The sequence below is a fragment of the Cyprinodon tularosa genome, unplaced genomic scaffold (genome assembly GCF_016077235.1).
Source record: "Cyprinodon tularosa strain WSP-4 unplaced genomic scaffold, ASM1607723v1 ctg101, whole genome shotgun sequence".
NCBI lineage: Eukaryota > Metazoa > Chordata > Actinopteri > Cyprinodontiformes > Cyprinodontidae > Cyprinodon > Cyprinodon tularosa.
The window spans coordinates 1,200,424-1,213,534 of record NW_024037794.1 but is presented as its reverse complement, the minus strand read 5'-3'; positions in this window follow the sequence as shown (position 1 = coordinate 1,213,534).

Genomic DNA, 13,111 nt, shown 5'->3' with positions numbered 1-13,111 from the left:
AGCTGAATAAATAACTGAAATAAATTATAGCTGGGTTATTTCTTTAATCTGAATTAATGAACAGAAATTACTTTATTTAAACCAAACCATGGTAGGAAAATGTTCAATGGTTTAAAGAAGTGGTGCATGTGAATACTTCACAAACTCAATCAAAGGAAGTTTTAGCAAAAATAACATCAGAAAGAGGAGCACTGTCGCATTCGAGGATTACATAAACTTTGACAGACGACATCTAAATTCAAGATTTCCCATTCAAGTTTTTTCTTGTCAATTTTATCTATATATACAGTACACATACAGAAACTGAAATATGGTTTTCTCACTTTTCCCCCTGCGACATAGAACATTAAGCCCAACATTAAGATAGTAAAGACTATGAACAGAAAATATCAAGATAGAAATAAATAACAGGAAGTTCAGCAACCCTGAACTGCAATTTTACCAATGTTTTATCAAACTTAGACAACTTTTATTGTCCTTTTGTATACACAGTGTATACAAAACTAAATTTTGTCAGACATTAATTGAGCAGCAGCTTAGTGAAATGAACATTTCCATTCCATAAAGTGCAGCACTGATCGAATGTAAACAGTGTAGGAGAAAAAAACATGGTGTAAAAATGCATGATATGGAAGTTCAGAGCCTTTCAAGACAAATATATTTGGAGCAAATATGCAGTATTTCTGTGTGGTCTTATCAGTGTGATGCAGAGTCTGTGACTTGATTTAGAGTTTTTTCAACAGTTCAGCAATCTGATGGCGGTGGGGAAAAAGCTGTTGCAGAATCTGCTGGTCCTGCAGCAGATGCTGCAAAGCCTCTTCCCAGAGGGCAGCATCCCTGCTTCTTTCTGTATCTATGCTTCTGTCTCCTTGAACCTAAGTCGGCCTCAGCTGATGGCCGCTCACACTGAGCCTGATTCTGCTGGAGGTTTCTTCCTGTCAAAAGGGAGTTTTTCTCTCCACTGTCGCTGCAAGCATGCTTGGTGTGAGGGATTGCCTTCGAAGAAATGAGTCAATCCAATCAGATGGTTTTCCTTAGATAGAAAACTTTGAATCAATCTGACTGTATGATCTGGTTGAATTGCCTCTGTAAAATGCCTTCAGATGACATACACTATATTGCCAAAAGTATTTGCTCACCCATCCAAATTATTGGAATCAGGTGTTCCAATCACTTCCATGGCCACAGGTGTATAAATTCAAGCACCTAGGCATGCAGACTGTTTTTACAAACATTTGTGAAAGAATGGGTCGCTCTCAGGAGCTCAGTGAATTCCAGCGTGGAACTGTGATAGGATGCCACCTGTGCAACAAATCCAGTCGTGAAATTTCCTCGCTCCTAAATATTCCACAGTCAACTGTCAGCTGTATTATAAGAAAATGGAAGTGTTTGGGAACGACAGCAACTCAGCCACGAAGAGGTAGGCCACGTAAACTGACGGAGCGGGGTCAGCGGATGCTGACGCGCATAGTGCGAAGAGGTCGCCAACTTTCTGCAGAGTCAATCACTACAGACCTCCAAACTTCATGTGGCCTTCAGATTAGCTCAAGAACAGTGCGCAGAGAGCTTCATGGAATGGGTTTCCATGGTCGAGCAGCTGCATCCAAGCCATACATCACCAAGTGCAATGCAAAGCGTCGGATGCGGTGGTGTAAAGCACGCCGCCACTGGACTCTAGAGCAGTGGAGACGCGTTCTCTGGAGTGACGAATCGCGCTTCTCCATCTGGCAATCTGATGGACGGGTCTGGGTTTGGCGGTTGCCAGGAGAACGGTACTTGTCTGACTGCATTGTGCCAAGTGTAAAGTTTGGTGGAGGGGGGATTATGGTGTGAGGTTGTTTTTCAGGAGCTGGGCTTGGCCCCTTAGTTCCAGTGAAAGGAACTCTGAATGCTTCAGCATACCAAGACATTTTGGACAATTCCATGCTCCCAACTTTGTGGGAACAGTTTGGAGCTGGCCCCTTCCTCTTCCAACATGACTGTGCACCAGTGCACAAAGCAAGGTCCATAAAGACATGGATGACAGAGTCTGGTGTGGATGAACTTGACTGGCCTGCACAGAGTCCTGACCTCAACCCGATAGAACACCTTTGGGATGAATTAGAGCGGAGACTGAGAGCCAGGCCTTCTCGTCCAACATCAGTGTGCGACCTCACAAATGCGCTTCTGGAAGAATGGTCAAAAATTCCCATAAACACACTCCTAAACCTTGTGGACAGCCTTCCCAGAAGAGTTGAAGCTGTTCTAGCTGCAAAGGGTGGACCGACGTCATATTGAACCCTATGGATTAGGAACGGGATGTCACTTAAGCTCATATGTGAGTCAAGGCAGGTGAGCAAATACTTTTGGCAATATAGTGTATGTTGTGAATTTGCGCTATATAAATTAACTGAATCAAATTAAATTTATTGTTGAAGCAAAGTGCTTCTGATGTCTCCTTCTTCTTTATTTTATTTTATTTGTTTCAAGTCATGGAGTTTTAAATATGGTACTCATAACATTTCTGTCAGTTGTGGGTACATTTGCTCCTAGCCCATATATTCTAACAGAAACAGTTATTCTGGCCTTGATCCAATGAAAGAACTGGTTTTACCAGGGCTAGAGCCAAAGCTTGTAGGGAAATGGAAACATCTCCCTGCTAAAAAAAAAAAAAAAGAGCACTACAATAATCTTAGTGAGGGAAACATGGGGTGCGACGGTGGACTGAAAGATTTCATGGTCTATGTTGCATCTGTTTTTCCTATTCCAAGCAAATTGATGCCATGTGTATCAAACTGCCCCTATATTTGAAAATATATAGGTTGCTGAATAAAGTTAATTTATAGAACAGGTCCGATTGCCTTAATGTTAGACACTTCAGACAATCTTTGTTGAAATGCTTGAAGTATAAAGGATGAAATCTATTTTTCAGCCTTGTTGTGCTAATAGCTTCAGGACTCAGTTGACAAATTAACCAAAACACTGCTACCTTCAACCCATCAGTTTTCAGAGCAGACATCAGCAAAAGAGTTAACTAGTAAGTAAGCCAATTTGAAAGCCATTAAAAAACTTTCCCTAAGGAAGATAGCAAATTTATACCTTTATTCAGGGAGAACCCAATTTAAAAATGAAACTTTTTGGCTTTCATAAATAAATAGTTTTGTTTTAGTTTATTTTCCCCTATAGATATCTTTGGCCCAGGAAGTGCTACAAATTATGCTGTAATCAATGTCCCATCCCCTTCTAGCTGAGCCATAGCAGGTGCATTAGGGGTTGATTATGTTGCCCAATAAGTTCTCTCTACATGTAGCAGAACAATGACATATGCTGGTGGGTATAGATCTTTAACAACCATAATTCATAGTCAAATGAACATAATAGTGCATGGCAGGTAATGAACGGAGTATGCTATTTGGAAGCCAGTAACAAGCAGCTAAAACACACATCTCCAGTGGTCTCCTCTCTCCAGCACATATTTTACTGGATGATTTTTGGGCTTTAGTGTGTATTTTTGATAAAAACAAAAAGTTAATTTAAGATTCCAGAGATTAAATATTCCTGACACTCATCACTCTAATGTTTGGATTATTATTGAATCCCCCTTACAAATGAATCCTTACATTTGTTCCAGATGAAACTGCAAGGTATGGCTGGTTACACACATAGTTGGTGCCACTCATTTAATTAAAGAAAAACCCACAATGGTCATAGAAATAACTTGAATCTGGAAAAAAACAAAGAAAAAACATTAATACAGAAAAAATTCTACCAAAAAAAAAAAAAAAAAAAGAAAGTCAGACATTGCTTTTTAGCATGCATCAATAGAATGATATGAATAGATAAACTCTGGACAAAAATGACAACCTTTAACTTAGTATTTTCTTGTACAACCTTTAGGGGTAATCGCTGCAATCAAATGTTACTTGTGTCAATGAGACTTCTGCTCCTCTTAGCAGGTATTTTGGCCCACTCCTCACGAGAAAACTACTCTAAGTGTGAAGGCTGCCTTTTCCAGACGGCTTGTTTTGGCTCCTTCCAAAGATGCTCAATAAGGTTTAGGTCAGGGCTCATTGAAGGCCACTTCAGAGTAGTCCAAAGTGTCCCCCTAGCCATTCTTAGCTGTATTTTGGCTCATTATCCTGTTGAAGACCCATGACGTACGACTGAGACCAAGCTTTCTGACACTGGGCAACACATTTCTCTCTGCAATCCCTTTTTCAGATTTCATTGTATCCCACAGAGATTCAAAACACCCTGAGCCAGATGAAGTAAAAAGCTCCAGAGCATACCAGAACCTCCTCCATGTTTCAAAGTAGGGATTGTTTCTTAATATGCTTCACTGTTCATTCTGATGAAATAGAGCTGATTTGCCTAGCCAAAAGGTTCCAGTTTTGTCTCATCTATCAATAGGATATTCTCCCAGATGCGTTTTGGCTTGTCAGCTTGTAGTTTGGCAAATTCCTCTCTGATGTTTTTAAAATCTGCATCCAAAATTGATGTTCTCCTTGGTCGTCTCCCTGTAAGTGCTCTTTAACTCAACAATGATGGATGGTGCGATCTAACACTAATGCTTCCCGAGCCTGAAGTTCACCTTTAATCTCTTTAGAAGTTTTTCTGGGCTCATCTGTTACAGTTTGTATCATCTATATCTTTGATCTGTTCTCAGTTTTCCTCCCCCAGACACGTCCAGGGAGGTTGGCTACAGCCTTATGGATCCTAGGTTTCTTAATATATATCCATTTTTAGTCACAGGAACATCAAGTTTATTGCAGATAGTTTTAAAGCCTTTACCTTTAACATGCTTGTCTATAATTTTGTTTCTAATCCTCTCAGACGACTCCTTCCTTTGCTTCCTCTAGACCATGTTGAGTGTGGTACACACCATGTCATCAAACAGCACAGTAACAACCTGTAGCCCTGTAAAAAGACTCTCTAGCTGATAACAAGATTGTAGACACCTGAGATGCTAGTAAGTGGACATACCTCGATCTAACATGTTCGTTTGATCACATTATTTTCAGTATTTTTTTAGGAGGACCATCATTTTTGTTCAGTCCTGTATCATGAGTTTAGTTTTTCAAATCATTCCATTGAAGCATGGTTTAAAAGCAATGATTGTTTGCCTTACATTTATCTTGATAGATTTTATTTTTATTTATTACTACTTTTGTCAGATTCAAGTTATTTCTGGGACCATTGTGTGGCTATTCTTTCATTCAACAAGGGGTACCAACTATTTGGTCCATGTGTGCAGGCTCTCTTATTGCAGACGCAGCTTAAGAAGTGATACCTCAAGGTTAGACATTGTAGAGTCTTAGAGTTGTGTGAATCCCACTGCGCTAACCAAATTACATTTACATTTACAATTGTGATTTTTGATTAAATTAAACACACCTGAAGCAAAGAATGAGGTAACCCTCCTTTGAAGCCAACCTTCTTTGTCTACAGCAGAGGGCACCGTTTTGTTTCATCAGACATGAAACACAATTGCTTTTATTTCCTCCAAAAAAAGTATTAAAGCTTTGGAAGTGTGACTCCCTCTGCAACGTGACATTTCAACAAAGCTTTAAGAGTTAGAGGAAAGTAGAGAAACCCATTAGATTTAACCACAGGAGTGTTTGTTATCTGGTTGTAAGATTTTTAAGATGACAGTAGGGACGGAAAGTGACATCTCCATGGCAGAATCCCACGCCACACCCCCGCCGGGCGCCAATCTGAGAAGGAATCTTCATGCAGACATTCCGGTCGAGCGGATAAAGAGCGTGAAAACAGCCAAGTGACGCTTTCAGTTTTCTACATAGTGCACGACCGAGGAGCAGTTATCTTGTGAAACAGTTTGATGAAACCCTGATAGGGTGTAGCAAGAGGATGAGGAACAAATGTGATAAAACCATGGCAGGGTGAGGCAAAGTAAAAAGATGATGGTGGTTGGGATCAGTGTTTGATCCTTCTCTTCGGGCTTACAGCTGTCATGTTGTAATTAAGGTAACAAATGATGCTGACAGTGCTCTGTTTATTGTTCATATACTTGGTAGATTGAGTGAAATGTCTTGGAGGAATTAGTGGCTAACAAAATATATTATGAAGGTTTTTTTTAGCTGCTGGGTAGATTTATGGCTGCTGAACCATCTGGTTCAGGAGGGGTTCTCTGACTAAAGAATGAAATCTGTATGGACTACACAAGTAGAACTGTTTGACAACTTATGCAATAAGAAAGGTAATAAATCAGAAAATACACACCAAGTTGTTGAAAGGTTTTGAGCTGTCCTATCAGTTCAGAAGGCCCTGAAAACATTTAGCACTGAATTCAGAGATAAACTAAAGGGGGGAAAAAACCCCAGATTTCAGTCCACTGATAATGTAGCTTTGAGGTTTCTGAGTGCTTTCTGAGATGCCTGTTTTCCCCAACACTGAGAAATATAGAAGTTCAGAAAAGTTGAGGTTACTTTGAAATAATTCTCAGCTGAGATTCCTCTCTGCAGCGTTCGAATGACATGCATGCCAGCTTTTCTTTCATCTAAATCCACCTCTGTCACCGCAGGCCCGGACCACAGCAGCAAACCATGATGCTTTGCTGGAGTATCAGACGTCTATAGCCTCCCCGCAAAAAAAGCATTTCTTGCTCCCTGAACAATGAATGCTTGTCATGCTGCAACCACAGACCTCACTGTGTTTCAACAGGATTTAATGGGATGCTCCTAACAAAGGAGCAGAAAAATGAATAGAGAACTGAAAAGATTAGATGTTATTTTTCATCTTTAAAAAAAATCTGTTTGAAAACTGTGGCATGTGATTTTCATTCTTTCTCCTTTGTCGTTTGCCGCTACATAAAATTTAGAGCAAATACGTGTCTTCAAAAGACACAGAAAGATGAAATAAAATCCATGTTTGTTATATTTAGTCTCTGTGTAACTCCAGCTTTTCTATGATGCCTCAGATGTTAATTAGAGAGCATTGGTGATCAGCATCAAGAAGACTGAGGAACATAAACAGGTGACAGTGATAAATCTGAAAAGATTAAGATTTAAGTCATAAAACTATTTTCAAAGCTTTGCAGCACTGACTGATCACTGTCCCGCCATCTTCGAAAAAATTAAGTAGAGTGTCACTCAGCTAATAACATGTAACCCTTAAAAGCATTGGGGGCAGAACCCTACACCATTAAAACTCTTTTGGCATATATATATTGGCATATATTCTAGGAATCTGGCCACATTTATTAGTCCTCCAAAACCCTGACCACCCAGGGTGCAGACCAGGAAGCAGAGTTGTAGTTTAACACACATCTCTGCAGCTTCTCTACTGTTACCCACTCTTTACTCCATCCAGACAGTGTCTTGCCCACGACCAAAATCTAATAAATTAGCAAAGATTCCCAAAGGAGTAAATCATGATAATCTAATTAAAATCAAAATAACTCAAATTGGGGAAAAAGTTAAAACAATTAAATGTGGTCTGTTTAACATAAGATCGCTTTCCTCTAAAAGTCTACTAGTTAATGACTTGATTTGTGATAATCACATTGACTTGTTTTGCCTTACAGAAACCTGGCTGCAGCAAGAGGATTATGTGAGCATAAATGAGGCAACTCCTTCAAGCTATTTAAATTTTCACATCCCCAGAAGTTCTGGGCGAGGAGGAGGAGTAGCAACAATCTTCCAGTCTGACTTACTGATTACTCCCAAAACAGTTAATACCTACAACTCTTTTGAACATTTAACCCTTAATTTCCCTGATCCAAATTTCAAGGCAAGAAAACCTCTTCTTTTTGTAACTTTGTATCGTCCACCAGGTCCTTACTCTGAATTTTTAGATGAGTTTTCAGAGTTCCTTTCTGATTTGGTATTAAATACTGACAGGGTCATCATAGTGGGAGATTTTAACATCCATGCTGACATTGAAGGCGATAGCTTAAGAGCAGCCTTTAATGCTATCTTAGACACTATTGGCTTTGTTCAAAATGTGAATAGTCCCACGCATTCTCATCTTCATACTTTGGATCTTGTGCTGACATATGGCATAGAATGTGAAGAAATAACAGTATTTCCTCACAACCCTGTCCTCTCTGACCACTTTCTAATAACCTTCAGGATTACTTTAACAGAGTTCTCCTCCCCCAAAAGAAGGTTCAATTTTAGTAGATCTTTATCAGATAGTGCAGTTATAAATTTTAAAGAATCTGCTTCACTTTCTCTCTCCTCTGTGTCACTGAGCAGTGCTGCAGAGTGCAAAAGTTTAGCTTATTCCCCTTCACAGGTTGATGATTTTGTTGATGGGGTTGCTAGTTCTCTGCGTATTGCCTTAGACAACGCAGCTCCTTTGAAAATGAAAACCGTTAAAAATAGAAAGCTTGCTCCTTGGTTTAATGCAGAGCTGCGTACTTTGAAGCAAAATGCTAGGAAACTGGAGAGAAAATATCGCTCCACAGGCCTGCGAGAGTCCTTCCTAGTCTGGAAAAATGGTTTACTGCTGTATAAGAGGACCCTTTGTAAAGCAAGAGCAGCATACTTCTCCTCATTAATAGAGGAGAATAAGAATAATCCTAGATTTCTTTTTAATACAGTTGCCAAACTCACCCAGAGCCATAGCTCTGTTGAACCGTCCATTCCACCTGCTCTTAGCAGCAATGACTTTATGGGATTCTTTATAAATAAGATTGATCTTATTAAAAATAAGATCATAAGCACTCCTCTATCCGCGATTGTACCTGAGGTAGTCATGGAATCTGAACTGGGTTTAGACTGCTTTGATCCAGTTGAACTCTCTGAATTAGCAAAATTATTGTCTTCATCTAAGCCTTCAACTTGTATGTTAGATCCAGTTCCAACCAGGTTATTTAAGGAGGTATTCCCTTTGATCTCCTCCTCCATTTTAGATGTGATTAATCTATCTCTGTTACAGGGATATGTACCTAAAGCTTTTAAGGTTGCTGTAATTAAACCTCTGCTTAAGAAACCGTCTCTTGACCCAGATGACTTGGTCAATTATAGACCTATATCCAATCTTCCTTTCTTATCCAAAATTCTTGAGAAAGTAGTTGCCAAACAAGTTTGCGATCACTTCCACCATAATGAACTTTTTGAAGAGTTTCAGTCTGGCTTTAGAGCTCATCATAGCACTGAAACAGCTCTGGTGAAAGTCACTAATGATATTCTCATGGCCTCAGATAATGGACTTGTATCTGTGCTCGTCCTGTTGGATCTTAGTGCTGCATTTGATACAGTTGACCATAATATTCTTTTAGAAAGACTTGAATATTTTGTTGGAATTAAAGGAACAGCACTAGACTGGTTTAAATCTTATCTATCTGATCGAATTCAGTTTGTTCATGTTAATGATAGATCTTCAACACGCTCAAAGGTTACCTGTGGAGTACCACAGGGATCAGTGCTAGGACCAATTCTCTTTACTTTATACATGCTCCCAATTGGTAGAATTATTAGACAGCATGGGATTAATTTCCACTGTTATGCTGATGATACCCAGCTATATCTGTCTATAAATCCAGATGAAGCTAACCCATTACATAGATTACAGGCATGTCTTGAAGACATAAAAACCTGGATGACTCTTAACTTTCTGCTTCTGAATGCAGACAAAACAGAAGTTATAGTCTTTGGACCAGAGTCTCTGAAAAAGAAACTGATTAGCCAGTCACTTCATTTGGATGGGATTAAACTGATTTCAGATAATAAAGTAAAAAATCTTGGTGTTGTTTTTGATCAGGACCTGTCATTTAGGTCCCATATCAAGGAGGTTTCTAGAATTTCCTTCTTTCATCTGAGGAACATTGCAAAAATTAGAAATATCCTGTCCAGGGGTGATGCTGAGAAACTAGTCCATGCATTTGTTACTTCAAGGCTGGACTATTGTAATTCTTTACTATCAGGAAGTCCACAAACTGTAGTTAAAAGCCTTCAGCTGATCCAAAATGCTGCAGCCAGAGTTCTAATGAAAATTAAAAAGAGAGATCATATCTCGCCTATCCTGGCTTCTCTTCATTGGCTTCCTGTTAAATCAAGAATAGAATTTAAAATCCTCCTTCTCACATATAAAGCCTTAAATGGCCAAGCTCCATCTTATATCAGAGATCTGATTGTTCCTTATGTTCCTAACAGAGCACTTCGCTCTCAATCTGCAGGTTTACTAGTGGTTCCTAGAATTTCTAAAAGTAGAATGGGAGGCAGATCTTTTAGTTATCAGGCTCCTCTCCTGTGGAACCAACTACCAGTTTTAGTCCGTGAGGCAGACACCCTGTCTACTTTTAAGGCTAGGCTTAAAACTTTCCTTTTTGATAAAGCTTATAGTTAGAGTGGCTCAGGTTATCCTGAGCTATCTCTATAGTTATGCTGCTATAGGCTTAGACTTTTGGAGGACATAGGGACCCCCATTTCATCATTCTGCTTCATTCTCTCTCTGTTCTCCTATTCTGCAGAATCTGTTAGTTCAATCTCTAACCTTCTGCTCTCTCTGCTTTTCCTCAGAGTAGCTTTGCCTCGTCTGTTCCTGTTTGGCTGTGACGTCATCCTGGAAAGAAACATCAGCTGTGCTGCTTCTATCAACACCCTTGTTTATAGATGTTGGAGATCGGCCTGTTTTCCAGTGTGGTCCTGTTTCTCTGACCGTGACTGAGTGGATGTGCTTTCTTCGTCCTCTGGCATGGGAGCTGCCTTGGAGCTCGTCTGCCTGGCTGTGTGTTTCCTGGACGGGGCCGCCTTTTACAGCTGCTTTTTGTATCTCTGCTTCTGTCTCCTTGAACCCCAGTCGGCCTCGGCAGATGGCCGCTCACACTGAGCCTGGTTCTGCTGGAGGTTTCTTCCTGTTAAAAGGGAGTTTTTCCTCTCCACTGTCGCTACAAGCATGCTTAGTGTGGGGGATTGTATTTGAGTCAATGAGTCAATGCAATCAACTGGTTTTCCTTAGATAGAAAACTTTGTATCAATTTGATCTGGTTGAACTGTAAAGTGCCTTGAGATGACATGTGTTGTGAATTTGGCGCTATATAAATAAACTGAATTGAATTGAATTGAATATACAATCACACCTTTATGGAAGATTGGTAACATTTATTGTTGAAAAGATGCTTAATAAAATCAAGTTAAATTTTACAAGTCTTATAGGCCTGTGGGACACTGTTAGCATACTGTTAGCATCTCTGTTAACTAACAGAAAAAGCCCTTTGAGATTTTGGCCCAAATGATCGTCCTGAAGTCACCATCCTGATGCATGGTAGTGGCAGCTTCAGGCTGTGGGGATGGTTTCCTTTAGCAGAAACAGAGTTGCTAGTTATGGTTGATAAAAAAATGTATGTAGAAGGCAATCCCAGAAAGCTCTTATGAGATGCTGTATAACACTTTGAACTGTGGTGGGTGTTCAGGACTAACCTGACAACAGCCAGATGCATGTCTAGCTCCGCCTAGCTCCACTCACATACATCTGGGACACCGCTCATTGAAAGTGATTTCCCCAACCAAATTTATGCTCTGGCCAATCAGGACGCAGGGCGGGTGTTTCCTGGATGTGACGTAGTGGAGAAGCGACCGTGAGATTCCAACAACAATGGCGGCTCGCATCGAGGAAGCAAGCGTTAGCATTGATGCTGCTATTTCTTCTGTGTTGTCCAATCTATCTGATGTTGGCTGTTCCGTTTTGTTTTTTTCCTGTGTCGCTCTCACAGCGTCACGGGTTAGCTTCGGTGTGAGTGGTTGAAATAGCACGTCGATAAAGATGACAGACAAGTGGCTTATCCAATCATATGGAAGGGGGTTTTGATAAGGCCCAGCCTTCAGTAAAGGCAATTTCTATGGCGGGTTCCCAGATGTATGTGAGTGGAGCTAGGCGGAGCGAGACATGCATCTGGCTGTTGTCAGGTTAGTTCAGGACAACATCACTGAACATCCAACCAGAGCTACAATCAAATAACCTTGCTTGCAAGCTGAATCCTCGTGCTATTTGTATGTTTACAAACATGTGAGAATCCATCTTGTACTCCTATTTGGAATGAATGTTCAGCCATTAATGTTGCAAGTAAAGTACATATTTTCTAAATGGAAATTTGAAAGAAAAAAAAAATCGCTCCTGATGTTAAAATCTAAGAAGCATCTGAGTAAAAAAAAAAAAAAAAAAGGTTTTGAGATTAACTTTTTTTTTTTTTTTTTTATCAGTTTTTAGGTTGAATTTTACAAATTGCATTCTTCTTAAATTCTGTTAAGATAACATTCTCTTCTTGTCAAGCCCAATACAAGTGCTGTTCCAGAGGAAAGCCCACTCTCAGAACTGAAGAGAACGTAATTGTATCTGTATGACGCAGCCTGAAAAGAACGGATTTTGTAAAACTCAATCTGAAAAAGTGAAATTCAAGAAATAAAATATAAAAACTCTAAAAATTATTAAAGAAAAAAAATTAAACGAATAAAAAAAACATTTTTTTGATAAAAATTAATCTGAGAAAACAGCAATGTTTTCTCAGAAAGATGTTTTTTAAAGTTTAATTTTCTGGATCGCTTTTTTTTTCCTTCAAATTTCTATTCACAAAATTTTTTCTTTTCAAACAACAATAATGGAAAAAAAAATTATTTCCATATGGATTCAATATAAACTGTTCGAGTCCAACCCAAAATAGATAGGCTAGTTAATGCAAACTGCAACATTATTGTATAAGGTGGGAGATACAACGGTGATGAAAGCAAAAGCTGCTGAGCCCTCAGCTGAAGCAATATAAACACGGCAGGACATAGCTGCTGCCATAATCTGTTTTTTCAGGATTCTATCTTTAAAAGTGGAAAAGCCAAAGCATAAAAGTTTTTGTGGTTTCTCATGGCGTCTGCTGCTGTTTCATTTGTTACCATGACTGGCTTAAACCAAACTTTAGGGAGCGAGCACTAGGAATCGCATCACCCAATCACTCCAAAAGTTAAGATTAACTACCCTTCTTTCCCAAAACAGATTCAGTTCAGTTCATTTTTGTTTGAATGGCCTAATCAAAGTCCAGCCGGAAATCAGTTTGGGAGTCCGTGGCAAAGTATAGAAACTCATATTCACAGACACTTTACAACCAATATGACTTATACTTTCAAGAAAAAATGGGTGAAAGTGTCTAACTGGTAGAGTGATAATTACCTGTTTCTACATT